The sequence below is a fragment of the Petromyzon marinus genome, chromosome 36 (assembly GCF_048934315.1).
Source record: "Petromyzon marinus isolate PM22_M1 ecotype Great Lakes invasive population chromosome 36, UKy_Petmar_22M1.pri1.0, whole genome shotgun sequence".
In the NCBI taxonomy this organism is placed as follows: Eukaryota; Metazoa; Chordata; class Hyperoartia; order Petromyzontiformes; family Petromyzontidae; genus Petromyzon; species Petromyzon marinus.
In genome coordinates, this window is record NC_133702.1 from 8623892 (window position 1) to 8637541 (window position 13650).

The 13650-nt window shown below is 44.3% G+C and overlaps 1 protein-coding gene across 3 annotated transcripts in view; it reads right to left on the minus strand.

Moving 5' to 3' along the window:
• LOC116949329 (contactin-4-like) overlaps positions 1 to 12954 on the minus strand; it is a 99526-nt gene extending 86572 nt beyond the window's left edge. Inside the window, exons 1-2 of one of the 3 annotated variants that reach the window (XM_032966499.2) lie at positions 12616 to 12953; positions 5881 to 5924 (exon numbers count right to left, since the gene is read on the minus strand). The gene's annotated coding sequence lies outside the window, so the exon portion shown is untranslated. Of the gene's footprint in view, positions 1 to 5880; positions 5925 to 12615 lie in introns of all 3 variants that reach the window. The other 2 variants (XM_032966501.2, XM_032966497.2) reach the window with 2 other exon arrangements.
• Positions 12955 to 13650: the final 696 nt, after the last annotated feature.

A 13650-nucleotide genomic window follows, 5' to 3' on the forward strand; every position in this document is an offset into this window, starting at 1 on the left:
TGCATGTTTGTGTTGTATTTACATGCACTTCCTTCAAAGTGGCATGCGATACATTTATATACAGCAGATATATATGTATTTTGCTGTTTATGATGATTATGATAAATGTATTGCAATGAGACATTGCACGAGAAATTACATCTAAAAATGTGGTAACTTTTGAAATAATTGATGAGATCTTTTAAGTTAATTTTACTAAAGGAAATATATTGGCTGCAATTCTCATTATATGTCTAAATTGATGATTATTAAAACAAGCTTGTTTAATTATTTTTTTTGTGTTGTTTACATGTTAATTAGTTTTTGAAACTCCAGCAAAGCAGCATTTACCATGGCGTAGAAAAGTTTGCAAATATATACAATACAGTTTAGGCTTCAAGGCTGCCCTGATTTGTGTTTCAAAGGCTAGGCGGGCTGTTCACTAGCTATCTTTGTGGGTCCTCATGCATACATATCAGGATACAAATTATCACAACAATAATTACAATAATAACATTCCTACAAAGTAACAACTATGTGAATGCATTCATAAACTGTACAATTTTTACAACACCATACAGCCGCATTCGTATAGGTGCAGAATCCAAGCTTGAATGTTTAGCAATACGACTCGGATACTCACGATGCCTTGGCGTGCCTCGATGCAGCAGACATGAGCGATGGCACAACAAAACAAAGACAATAATATGAAAATAGATATCTGTGCACGAGACATGCTGGATTCCCTGGCACAGAAGTTTAAACAATGGAGCACGTTTCTTAAACACCCCTCCGTAACCCCCCACTGCGTCTATCCACCCAGCAGTATAAATGGGTACGCACACGAGTAATCAATACGCAGGTCACGTGGTGACGTACAATGTGGACACTTCCAGCGCTTCCGACGATGTCTAGCAAGCGCAGCAGGGTAGGCCACAATATCTCTGAGAGGGGCTCTGTAGAGCTCCTACTCGTGCAGGCCCTTCTGCCAGCAGTGGCACGAGCAAGACATTGCAGGGATGCACCTTCCTTGTGAAAGGACTTAGCTCACGCAGTGTTCAACAAAGGTATCTGTATTGATAACACACAGGTAACGCAACTGGTCATACAGCAGGTAACACGCGCTCCAGCAACTCCGCCCTCACAACTACCCTCCTGCTCTCCCTCTCCCCTCTGTCGTATCCCCTGGTCTCCCCTCATTGCCTGTAAGTCATTGGCCCAGGTCTTTGCCCCAGATGATGACCGACAGACAAGGGCCCCCTCCACGTTACCTACTCTTGTACATTAGCTAAAGGGCCTAACCTACCATGGTCCATCTGTATCTTCAAGTCATCCAGTCAGTGAGCTCTGAAGAAATGTACACAGCCTCTTAGGAGAACAGGTTTCAAATTACCAATAGTATTATTATTATTAATACTGATGTTTATTCCTGAATAATATTATTGTTTAGTGCACAAATCGGTGCTTTTGCTGGTGCATTAAACATTCGTCATCAACAGTAGTCATCATAAATCCACTGGTGGACATGTGCCTCCTCGAGTGATCACCATCTCTTACGATATCGCAATGTAACAACCCACATCATCGCTCAATCATCTCCGTGGACTTTCACTGGAATGCGGTTTATTCCTCGACTGCCAAGCCATTGTTATTCATGACCAGTGGCCATCATCCCTTCGAGCCACGACGTGTCCTGCCCGAGCCCACTCGCTTCTCATAACAGCTTGAATGATGTCCTCAACCTGCGCATGTTCTCTCAACCAGGTGATTCACTTTCTGTCTCTAAATGTAATTCGAAACACGCATCTCTGCACGCTTTTATTTTGTGGGCACTCTCCAGGTTTTGTTGTTAAATTTGTTTCATTTCATTAAACATGCTTTTCAATTCGTCTCACATTCATCAATTAATATTGCAATTAGTACATTATGAAATGTGTTGCTCCATTAATACATGAATTACATCATCGATTTATTGATTGATAACCGGCCTGTGTAACGTGTGATTACTAATCCTGAGCTGGAGCCATGGCATGTGCCTATATTTTGCGGACATCGAATTTACTCTCTTGGTGTGTATCTTACTTATGGAGTATTGCATAAGTAGGTCACATTCCAGCAAGCGGCTCCCTTGACTATTCATAACCTGATTTTGGCCACGGCAAACAGTAAAGGGAATTCAGTTATCGTAAAATAATGTTGTTTACCAACTGCGTCGAGATAACGTTTAGGACAAATATAATACATGGGTATTCAAATGAATATCATGGGACCTTTTTTGCCAGCACCAAAATATGAGAATAGGTTTTCCCCTTTTTCTGGCAACAAAACAGGTGTTAAGATGTTAAAACACCAAACTAAAACCTTTTACAAGGAATCAAGTCTGCATTAACCACAATACTTGTGGTCAGAATGCTAACAAAAAAAAACATACTCTGATAAAAAATAACTAATAAATCACGACGTTTCGATAGCAACACAAGCCATCGTCTTCAGGTGAAACAATACAGCAGGCGGACTGCTGAGGAGTAAATGTAGCGAGGGAGCCACTGCAACCAAAGGTTATAGACGTGTGTGGTGGGTACAACCCAAGGGTAAGTGGGCGGGGCTAGGGATGGAATTTGCAAGTCAATGTAATCGCAGAGAGGGTAGGGGTGGGTGACTTCAGCTAATCCGAGGAGGGGGAGGGGGGCTGCCTCAACGGGCGAGAGGGTGGGGGTGAAATTTACACAGAAATGTAATGCAACACAACAGTTAACACTTTACCTGGTTGGTCAACGTCCTTCCAAAGATTGCTAAATTTTTCATCCATCTTCTCGGTTAAAGTCATGTCTGAGTTGTGTGGGAATCCTCCCCGTAGACGCGGTTCAATCTTGATTTGAAGCTTTCGTGACTGCAGGAATTCATACTCTTTGGTTCTTTCGGTGAAGTCAAAATCACCTTTTCCCCTCTGTAAATTTCACCCCCACCCTATCGCCAGTTGCGGCAGCCCCCCCCCTCCCCCCTCCTCGGATTAGCCGAAGTCACCCACCACCCTCTCTGCGATTACATTGACTTGCAAATTCCATCCCTAGCCCCGCCCACTTACCCTTGGGTTGTACCAACAACAAACGTTTAAAACCTTTGGTTGCAGTGGCTCTCTCACTACATGTACTCCTCAGCGGTCCGCCTGCTGTATTGTTTCACCTGAAGACGATGGCTTGTGTTGCTATCGAAACGTCGCGATTTATTAGTTACTTTTTTAAATATCTACATGTCTTTACCGAAAGAACCAAAGAGTATGAATTCCTGCAGTCACGAAAGCTTCAAATCAGGAACGAAGGATTTTTGAGTCGTTGCTGTGACTGCTATTTAGGTGGTAAAAATAGAGGCGCGGCCTTAAAATTGCTCCTTCGTGCCTCTGCCGGAAGAATGGCTTCTCAAGAGCCCATTGGCCGTTATTAGTCCGACTTCTTCCACTCTGGTCAGATGTCCTGAAAGGCGATGGAGAGTGCGCCCACGCTTTAAGCCACCTCGTATGACCCGCGGATCGACTCCCTGTGGGTGCGCCTATTTATACTGCTGAGTGAACAGGGGCAGTGGTGGGGAAGCAGGGAGGGGTGGGGGCGGCGGGAGAGGATTTAAGAAAATTGCCCCAATTGTTTCAACTGCCACCCTGGAAGATGGAACAGAACCACGGACGTCTGGATTGCAAGGTCCGGTGTGCTGACCATGACACAACAGCAGCATCCGACATAACTTGGATTAGAAATAATTAAATACATTTTTTTCTTTAGTGTTATCTGTTGTGTGTGTGTGTGTTTTCCCCCACCCTCCACCTCCCCCCCCCCCACGAGTGAGATCTCTAGGCATGTGTTGCCCATGGGACCCTTGTCTTCACACTATGTCCACCGCAATGCGTTTACTACATTATCTATGCCCGGGCAATCGTTACGGATCGTGCTTCAATGGGTACAATTCTGAGTTGTCCCTCTGCGACTCCAATTACATACTCGAGTATTTTAGGAAACTCAGTCGTTAAATTCATTTTTGTTGATACTGTTTTTTCTTATTTCCGTTCATGATGTATGGTAAACTCCAACAATACATACACTGCCCAGCGTCACAGGTCATACGCGTCCTTATTTACAGAGCTCATTGTTGGTACTTTACATGGCTGCCCGTGATAATCTTTTAATAAACACAAGAGGGGTGGGGGAACATAAAGTGGGGGTGGAAGGGTGGATGGGGGGGGCATAGTGGTTAATGTATGGAAGAGTACAGAACTGCACACATTGACTTGGGAGAGGATCTCACGCAGTTAACAATGTGTGTGTCTTAGTGGCACTGGGAACAACGATCCCAAATGTCAGGGGGGTTTAAATGGGTTATTCCGAAATGGGGTCCCGTTTTCTTCGTAGGTCTACCTCCTTTCCCTTATACGTGTATCCCATGTGGTCGAGAAAAGCCGTAGATGATATTGGGAGTTGTTCTATGGCACTCAGGATGGGGTCCGTGGAATCTCCACGTGCTCTATAAAATTTTACGTGCTGCTATAGTCAACCCAGTTTCACGGAAAGGAGAGACTGACATATGGGACAAGGCACAAACAGGGCCAGATGACGTTTGATAGGGGCCCGAGGCTGTTATAGTTTTGGAGGGCCCTCATTGTTCATTAAATTATTTTCCTTGACTGCATGAGACTTAAAAGCCCTGTTGCTATTCCCACTTCATTATTTCAGTTCTAGTGTTTTTTAACGTGACGTTGAATTGTAAAGCTAAATCAAAGCTGACACTTTTTTATTGTAATGTGGCACGTAACTGTTCATAATACACATCGTTTTGCCATGTATTTCATTACCAAAACAAATTGTCTACAGGGTTCATCATAGAACTACAGCGCACTGCATTTCAACCAATATAAAGTAGCATATATATGTATCTGTGGGGCCCTCGTAATCCAAGGCCTTGAGGCTGCAGCCCCTAAAGCTCCTTTGTTAATCCAGTGCTGCGTGATGGGGACAGCCACTCAGCGAACACCCTATGGGCAAATGCACCAAGTAAAGGGTTAATGATCCAGCCCTTGGCCTGAGACGAGGCAATAAATGCCACCTGAGCAGGTGGCGGAGCCCCTGACGCATTGTAAATTGAACTTCCTCACACAACTGCCAAGGGCCAAGCAGTGCCTCTTGATGGGAACTGTTCAGGGAGAGGCGTAAACTTAGCAAGGGCCTTCAAGGTGTCTTCGGCTTCCCACAATGCCCCCGATTTGTTTTGTTAACTCATTCAAGGGTATTGGCGTGGTGCAATGTTTAGTGCACTGGATTTGCAATCCACAGGTCAGTGGTTCTATTCAATTACCCAGCGTGGTTGTTGACACAATGGTGGAAGTTTATTCAATCCAATGTGACTCCGGCCACTAGCGGTATAAATGGGTACCACCATAGTTAGTCGATCAGCGGGTTGTGGGAAAGTGTGAGTACTCACATCTCTTACATCTGGCCAGCATGGAAGAGTAGGCCAAATACCTTCTAGAGGGATTCTCTAGAGCTAACTCCAGTGCAGACCCTTCCACTAACAGTGGCGTGAGCAAGCAATTGGCAAGGTTGCACCTCGACTTTCATTTTTTACCACATTCAAATGATCTGTCAGTGTACAGAGCGACCTCGATATAATATTGTTGGGTGGATCAGCCAAATTTAATGTTAGATGTGCAAAATGTTAATTCAGAGAGTGTGAACTGTAATGTAATATATCGGGGAAATAACAAAAAGGATATGTCAGATTTGGGGATATTCACAAAGTGGGAACGGTATCAAGAAGTTTTGCTGCATTTTCATCGGGTGAGAGAGTATTTAAAGAAAAGGACAAAGAAAATCATGAAATCATTGTGACGATGGATCATTATCCTCTGCACAAACTCACCAGAGTTTTTCTCTTCTCCCCTCCACAGAGGCTGAAGCGTCAATCTCCAGTGGCAGAATGAAAAAAAGGTACAATTGCTCCTACATCACACATTTGAGGTCACGGTGAAGATCGTCCATAATTTTCAAATAACATTTCCAAGCGATTTTCAACAGGTTTTTTTATGCGTAAACAAAGCAGCTTATAGCAAAATCCTCCAAATAGCAGTGTTTACTCTCGTGTGCTCTTGGTTTCCACGCACGGCTAAACAGAACCCATTTTATTTAAGGACCTGCATTTTAATGACTGGGATTCCATGAGATTCTGAAGCAGATGGGACGCGGAGATGGTTAACGTTTCGGGTAATTTGGCTGATTGGTGTCAATGGCTGCCAACTGCACTGTCGTCCTGATGTCACGCACACGCGCGCACACACACACACACGCAAAAATACCCTCATATAGCCTTAACCGACAGTTGTTAGCGAGCACCGATGAAGGCCGTCACAGCCTACCACGATGCGGGTGGTCAGCACCGCGCCTTTGTCTTCCGAGTGGTGATGTTCACACATCGCACCAGGTACTCATTTGAGGCTGAGTCGTCCTAGGGGAGGCGCAGAACTGGTTCAAATAGTCGTCACTGGTGTTGGTGGCCGTGAGAGGGAATCAAACTCGGGTGGCCGGATTTGTAGCGCAACGTGCTAACTGAAGCACAGACGCTCCCCATACGCACTCACAGACATGCGCACACACGGAGAGACACGCGCGCACAGGAAATCGACGGAGCGCTTCTTTCGAATAGAAATTCTGCCTGGCAGGTTTGCCCGAAAAGTAAAAAAAAAATCAAATTAATTAGCCTATTAATTTCAGTTGTGTGGAAATTATATTGAAACATTTTCAAGGAAAGGACAAAAACATCAAAGTAAACACTGTAATAATTTTTGCCGTGACAACACATTTGTAGCGGCAGACACTCTAAGTGATCAGCAGTTCGGAGGAAGCAATCCCATTTGCGGAGCAGCACCAGCAGCATTGCGCTCGGCATTGCTGCGCGTACATTGTATCGATCTGGAAGAGCGATACGGCGGGAGTGTGGTGCTCGTAGTATGAGTGTGAAATGCATTTCCAGCGTGGTCCCTGTAACAACGCAAATGCATTAGCGAGCGCTGAGCTAGATGAGCCTCGTGTCAGGGCTGTCAGGAGCGGGTTACGATCGGCTGAGTCCTGTGTAGAATTCAATTTACCTGCTTCTATATGCCAACAGTGACACGGTGTTAGTGGAATGTAATTTGACAGTAAAGGTCATTACGGCTACAGCTTTATAAAACATTTCTTTTCTGCGTTAGTGCAGAAAAGAGGTGTGCTTACACACACTTTACTCAACAGCCTTACGTAACTGAAAATAACAGCAGGGCAATTGCAGATGGGACATTGCCAGTTTGAGAAAAAAAATCTTCACACCGTTAATGCGTCATCCGTAAAGATGCCATCAGCCTTTCTATAAATACATACTTAATGCATTCCACACGTGCTGTACATGCAATTATGCAGCTGATTGTGATGTCTAAGCTGCCTAATTAACGTTCGTCGCACATATTAAAACACCACGTGTATATTCGCTAATTATACCGGAGCGTTATCTTGTGTAAGAGAGGCATAAAAAAGATGCCACAGTGTTTAAATATCACATCTTAAGCCTGGAATACAAACACAGGAGGTGGGAAAGTATTGTAGAATTAGCCTGCTGTCTATGCTTGTGAAATCCTCAAAATTAATACCTTGACATGATATATTTAGGTATAAACTAACCCATGTGTTCGTAATACACATTTGCCTAAACACTGCGCTTTTTTGGTAGAAAAAATTTCACAAAAATTGCTTACAATTTCATTAAGACCTCGAATATGTAATTGATATTGTAGATCAAAATCTGTATAAAATGTTGTTACCCGCATTAACATTCCTCACAATTTAGAGCTGTCTTGTGAACTATTATATAGAGAGAATCCGCATCTGTAAGCATGTGTGCGTGTCTGTGATTCATTTAGGTAGATTCATGGCCCTTCGTCAATCCACTGCTGGATGAAGCCCAATACTGTATTAATCACAGACTATAATTTACCATGCTCCACCACGTTATCCAGTGCCAGTCAAAGCTTATGGGATTTCTTAGGACTACATATATATTCTGATTCTGAGCAAACGCAAAAGGTTGACCAGAACCAGTTCATATATCACTCTCCACTGATGTTAGCCGCAGACAGGAATCACACTCTGGCTTTGCCAGAGTCTACAGAGCAGTGTGCTAACCACTGTACCACCTCTTGCCTCCCATTGTCAGATGCTCAGAATAAAATTAACCATGCAGCACCATGAGGGAACAGCAGAGAATGGGCTCTTCAACACGGGGCACGGCGTTTCCTTTGAGCTGCTCTAAAACCTGTCAGTAGTGTGTTTTTTAAAACTCTAATGCGGCTGACAGCATTTTTGATTTTGATGACGACCATCAAAGGTGTGCCCTATGCCCCTGTCTCACTGCATTGGACAAAATGTGCTGGTGAGATAGTGAGGTGATATCATAGACTTGCACAGCATTCTAATATTTCTGAACAACCAGTCCTGGGCACCCCCTGCTACCAACGCACGATATATATTCGGGGAGACAGCGGTGGCAGTGATTAGCTTAATGATTACGGGCCACGGCTAACATCAGTGAAGAGTGATATTTGACCTGGTCCTGGGTTTTCCTCCTTCAATGAATCTGCACTGACCAGCATGGTGAAGTATAGTTGAAGAACCACCACCTCTTTCCTGTTCCCCTCCCCGCAAACAACAATGCATGGGGAAGTCTTCATCCAATAGTATATTGACAAAGGGGCTGTGAATTATTAATAATAATATAGAATTTCAAAAAATGCATGGGTACATCCATGGCTGGCCTCTGGAGTGAAACAAAAGTTCATTAGGCACACAGACTGCCTTGGTAATTAAAATCAATAGTTGATTGCCTGCAGACACCGCGATCGAAGATTGGCTGAATGCATATAAATGAGCGGCTGTGAAATTCATCAGCGAAAAATCTCATCTTAATTTAAGGGGAGCATGTACGATTATTAAAAATTCAATTTTGCATTAGGTTGTAAAGGCTCATTAAAAGTTACAGCCAGGCCGAGTTAAAATAAATAAATAAGCAAACAAATAAAGGCATTTTAATAATTAAATTCACAAACACATTGATAAACACGTTAAACAGGAACACTCGCGACTTTACGTGTGCAATTGCAGTACTGTAGAGCCAGCCCTGGGATTTAGCTGCGCGTGTGAAATCATCTAACCCAGATTTTCCAGGTCTGCGTACACCAGGTTACCTAGGTCTGCATACACTAGGTCGTGGATAATCTAACCGTCTATTATGGGGACTGTAAACATCTGCCATTATCCTTGTCCCCGCTGGCCACATCTGGCTTGGCTGCTCTGCATCACTGTGAAGAGTCGCCATTGCAAAATAGCTTCTTAATTCAATGTTAAACACATTAATTGGTGTCCAACCGGAGGTACCTTGAAGCCCAAGGCAGGATGTCACTTGGACCCCTTTAGCAGCAACAACAACACAGGCCCTTGTGGGGCCCTGTTTTGTGGAAAGCCCTCTTCCCACCCCAGCCAGCCCTGCGTGCCACCAGCAAAAGGCTGGTGCTGTACGTGGGACACCACAATGACGAGATGTTAACTACCTCGTCTGGTAAACATGAGGTCGTATGTTCGATCTTGACCCTGACGATTATATATTTGGAGTGTGCATGTCCTCACCGTGGTCGCGTGGATTTTTGCCCGGGTCATCCGGTTTTTCCCTCAAAATTTTAGAAACACGCGTTTAGAGTATTTGGCTGAAATAAATGTCCACAAGCTAAGCAACGTCGTTGAGCTATCAATTGTAACCAAGTCGCTTCTGAAAAAGAGCAACGTAGCTCAGTGGGCTTTTCCTGGTAAAAAAAAGAGATGGGTAAATTATTATGGCGACGTACAATGGATGGCAGAATGTCCTTCACCCACTGTCCTCTGGATGCTAGTGGCCCTTATGCTTCGACAATCCCTAAGAGGCAGACAGTGAAATCCTCTACAGCTGAAAATATATGAAGGGAAATCCATCTTTGTCCCTTTTAAATCCCATGAAAGGCAGAGCATAGTGCTTTACTGCAGATTGCTTAGATGAAGATAATGACCGATGTTAACATTTTCTTGACGAATATTAATCAATCTTAATAATAGTCGTATAAAAATATCGCACCTGAAATGTTGAATTGCCTCCAGACAAAGTGCAAGAGAGCAGTCATATTATAGATTTACTTAAGTTCAGAGTTGGCATGCCAAGGGCATACAGGCACGGAAACACCCCAATATATACGAGCAACCTCATATATTGAGGATATCCCTGCATCACCCTTGAATAATCAAGTTAATGGGGTTTAAATGTTAATATTTGGGAAATGTTCTGCTTAGAGACGCCACAAATGCACAGGTCAGTTCTTTCAGTATGCAGCAGAGATAGCATTCCCAGTGGTATAAATTATGTCAACGCTGCATAGGCTGGTGCCGTTTGCAAATTAATAATGCACCGTGTAAAGCTTTAAAAATAAATCTTGGCTTATGCCAAATTTCAAGCACGGGAAAACACAAGCACACGAGCGAATGTACGGGAAGAAAAGCCTCGTATCCATGCCGCTGTCCAGACCATCGGAAGAACATAAAAGGGGCACCGTGAATTATACCAGGTTCCTGTGTCAGCACGGGAAGCCAGCGAATTCATGATACGTCCGCTGCCCAGTTCAGACTCCCCGTGGGAGAATACAGTAGTGAATACCGGTGGCGGTTTTTGTAAAAAAAAAGATCAATGCCACAATATTTGCTGTGTTCTAACAGAGGGGGAACTGGCAATTAGTGTGTTTACCTTCATCCATGAGCTGCAATTGAACGGATGCACTGACAGCACACAGGAGGGCACTGAAGGGACTGCCAGCCAGTAAGCACATTTGCACATTGCGGTTTCCTGAGCAAATCATTATGAACCGACAAGAGGATGACGCTTCACAGAGAAGCCCCCTTATATTTCGCTGAGAAGCCAGAAAGCAAGTCAAGGTAAGGATCTAAAGCATTGTTCAATGATCCAATTTCGAGAATTATTCACATTTCAAACAAATTAAGTTTTTTTATTCCTTTAGTTAGAAAAACAAATGCATGGATATATCTGTGAGCTTCAGACATACCGTTTCAATTAATATGAAGTGCTCATTGTTCACAATTGGAAGCATACATCAAAGATAATTGGCAAAATATTATACGTATGGAAAGAATAGCCAACATTGATTACGCTTTGTTTCTTTTTTATATATATTCGAGCTTAGAAATTGGATACCTACACAACTACATCCATCATGTGCATAATCCAAATTGACATGTCCCCTCTGTGGTTACGAGCGCATACACTGCACACAGAACCACAGGGGCAGTAAAGTAGATTCGTTTCATCCCCAAGGCAAATTCTTGTCATTCTGAAGGCAATATCACAGCATTTAAGACAAAGTGCTTTGGTCAGTGAGATTCTTCCCTTGTAGGTTATCAGTTCACACCAGGTGATAAGGAGCAGCTCCTTTAACAGACATTAAACCGGTCCTTGGCATCATTATAGCGCTTCTCATTAATCCAGTAAAGCACCGCCAAATAGATAATGTGCGGTAGCCCTGCAGTAATGATCAACATAAACAACAAAACAAATAAGCAAAACCTAAGACTGCTCCAATAATATGCTTATTAGTCAATGCAAAATGGTTGTCGCTTCATTCGGAATTAGTATAAAATGTAAGCTTTTCATTCATATTTTATTGTGGAGTTTTACTGGGGGTGCATAATTAATTAGAGTGGCTGGGCCAATGAAGATGCCTGTGGCTTGGCAAGATGTTCAAGCACTGGCACAATTATCAGCGGCCACAACCCTGGCTTATTTTTTCAGAGGATAACATCTCAAGAGTATCTAGGTTAATGCTTTAATGTTACGAAACATCAATCCCGTTGGCTTGTACCATTCCTGCAACTTGTGTGGTTTTCTACATTGGTTCATTAGCAATGGGCTTGGAGGCAATGCAATTATTTATTGCATTGCAGATTGCTTGTTTCACTTAAGGCATAAATTATGCATTCTTGTTGGGTTTTGAGGCAAAGACATATTTCTCTTGCTTAACATATTTTTTTTGGTTTTAACGATGTTTACTTCTGTGTTTTATCGCGTTCTTTCGTAATTTTCTCGTTTAATTTGTACTTATTCACAACATTAATGATTTACTGGTGGAAATATTATCGTCATTATCGTCACCATCACCATCCATGCTTTGCTTCTCTCTGAGGCACACATCATGTATGTGTCTCTGTAATTACATACATCTGCATCCATGACATGTTATTGAAACAGACAAAAAGGGCAGTATTCAAGGAAAAAAATATCATTCATGTATTAAAAAAAAACTGCATTCAACTACCGCTCCACGCTGTTCTAATTAAATACAAAAAAAATCCTCCAATATTTATAACACGTGTTACATTGTATCCAACTCCTCACAACCAGGTTATTATACTTTTTGATAAGAAAAAAAACATTATATGTAATACCCTATGAACCATACTATTTTACGCAATCAATGTGTGTCCAGAAGGTATATAACATGCCTGAATAAAACAACGATTAGTACATAATAGAGAAAACGTTTACCTTGCAGTACGACAATTCCAGGAATGCAGGTTCGGCTATGCAGATTCTCACCGAACGACTTGACTTCCGTCCGTTCGCTGAGATCGCGTGGGGTTTTAAAAATCACTCGTGAATGGGGCAGCTGAACAAACCGCCTGCCCGCTACTACAGGGTAGTGGTAAGCGACACTCAACTTCCCCCTCCCAGACCAGCCCACGCAACAAGAAAGAGGCCCACACGGGCAGCGCTGCACGGGGGAAGTGAAGGAAAGAGGATTTGCCGCTGCAAGAAATTATTTCCACTTCATCACACAGCCTCATTAAAATCACAGGCGGGTGCGGGACGCTGGTTGGGCAGTCCGGGGAAAGGAGGCGGTGCACAGAGGGGGGGGGGGGGGGCGGGGAGGGGGCAGCAGCCGGGACTAGCGGAGAAAAACAAAACGGCGCACAAAGCCAGAAGCCTCTGGGGCAGCACTCCGTAACGTACGGCACCGCGCCCCAGCTCCACGGTCAGCATCGCGATTCAGCACCACGGCCAGCTCCCCTGGTCATCAGCATCGCGATTCAGCACCACGGCCAGCTCCCCTGGTCATCAGCATCGCGCTTCAGCACCACGGCCAGCTCCCCTGGTCATCAGCATCGCGCTTCAGCACCACGGCCAGCTCCCCTGGTCATCAGCATCGCGATTCAGGAACCACGGCTAGCTCCCCTGGTCATCAGCATCGCGCTTCAGCACCACGGCCAGCTCCCCTGGTCATCAGCATCGCGCTTCAGCACCACGGCCAGCTCCCCTGGTCATCAGCATCGCGATTCAGCACCACGGCCAGCTCCCATAGTGATCAGAGCTGCGCGTCATGCAACCACGGCAAGCTCCACCGCTCGGCGGCAGAGAAAATGCGCAACCACGGTGAAGCGGCTTCTCTCCCCACCGCGCACATTTCCTCACTCGTTTCTCCCGCTCCAAGAAGACGCCGCAGCGCTATTAGTCATGTGTGCGTCACAAGGGACGTGGGGGAATGTGGAGCGGGGCTGTTGTCCGGCATGCATGGGAACCAGA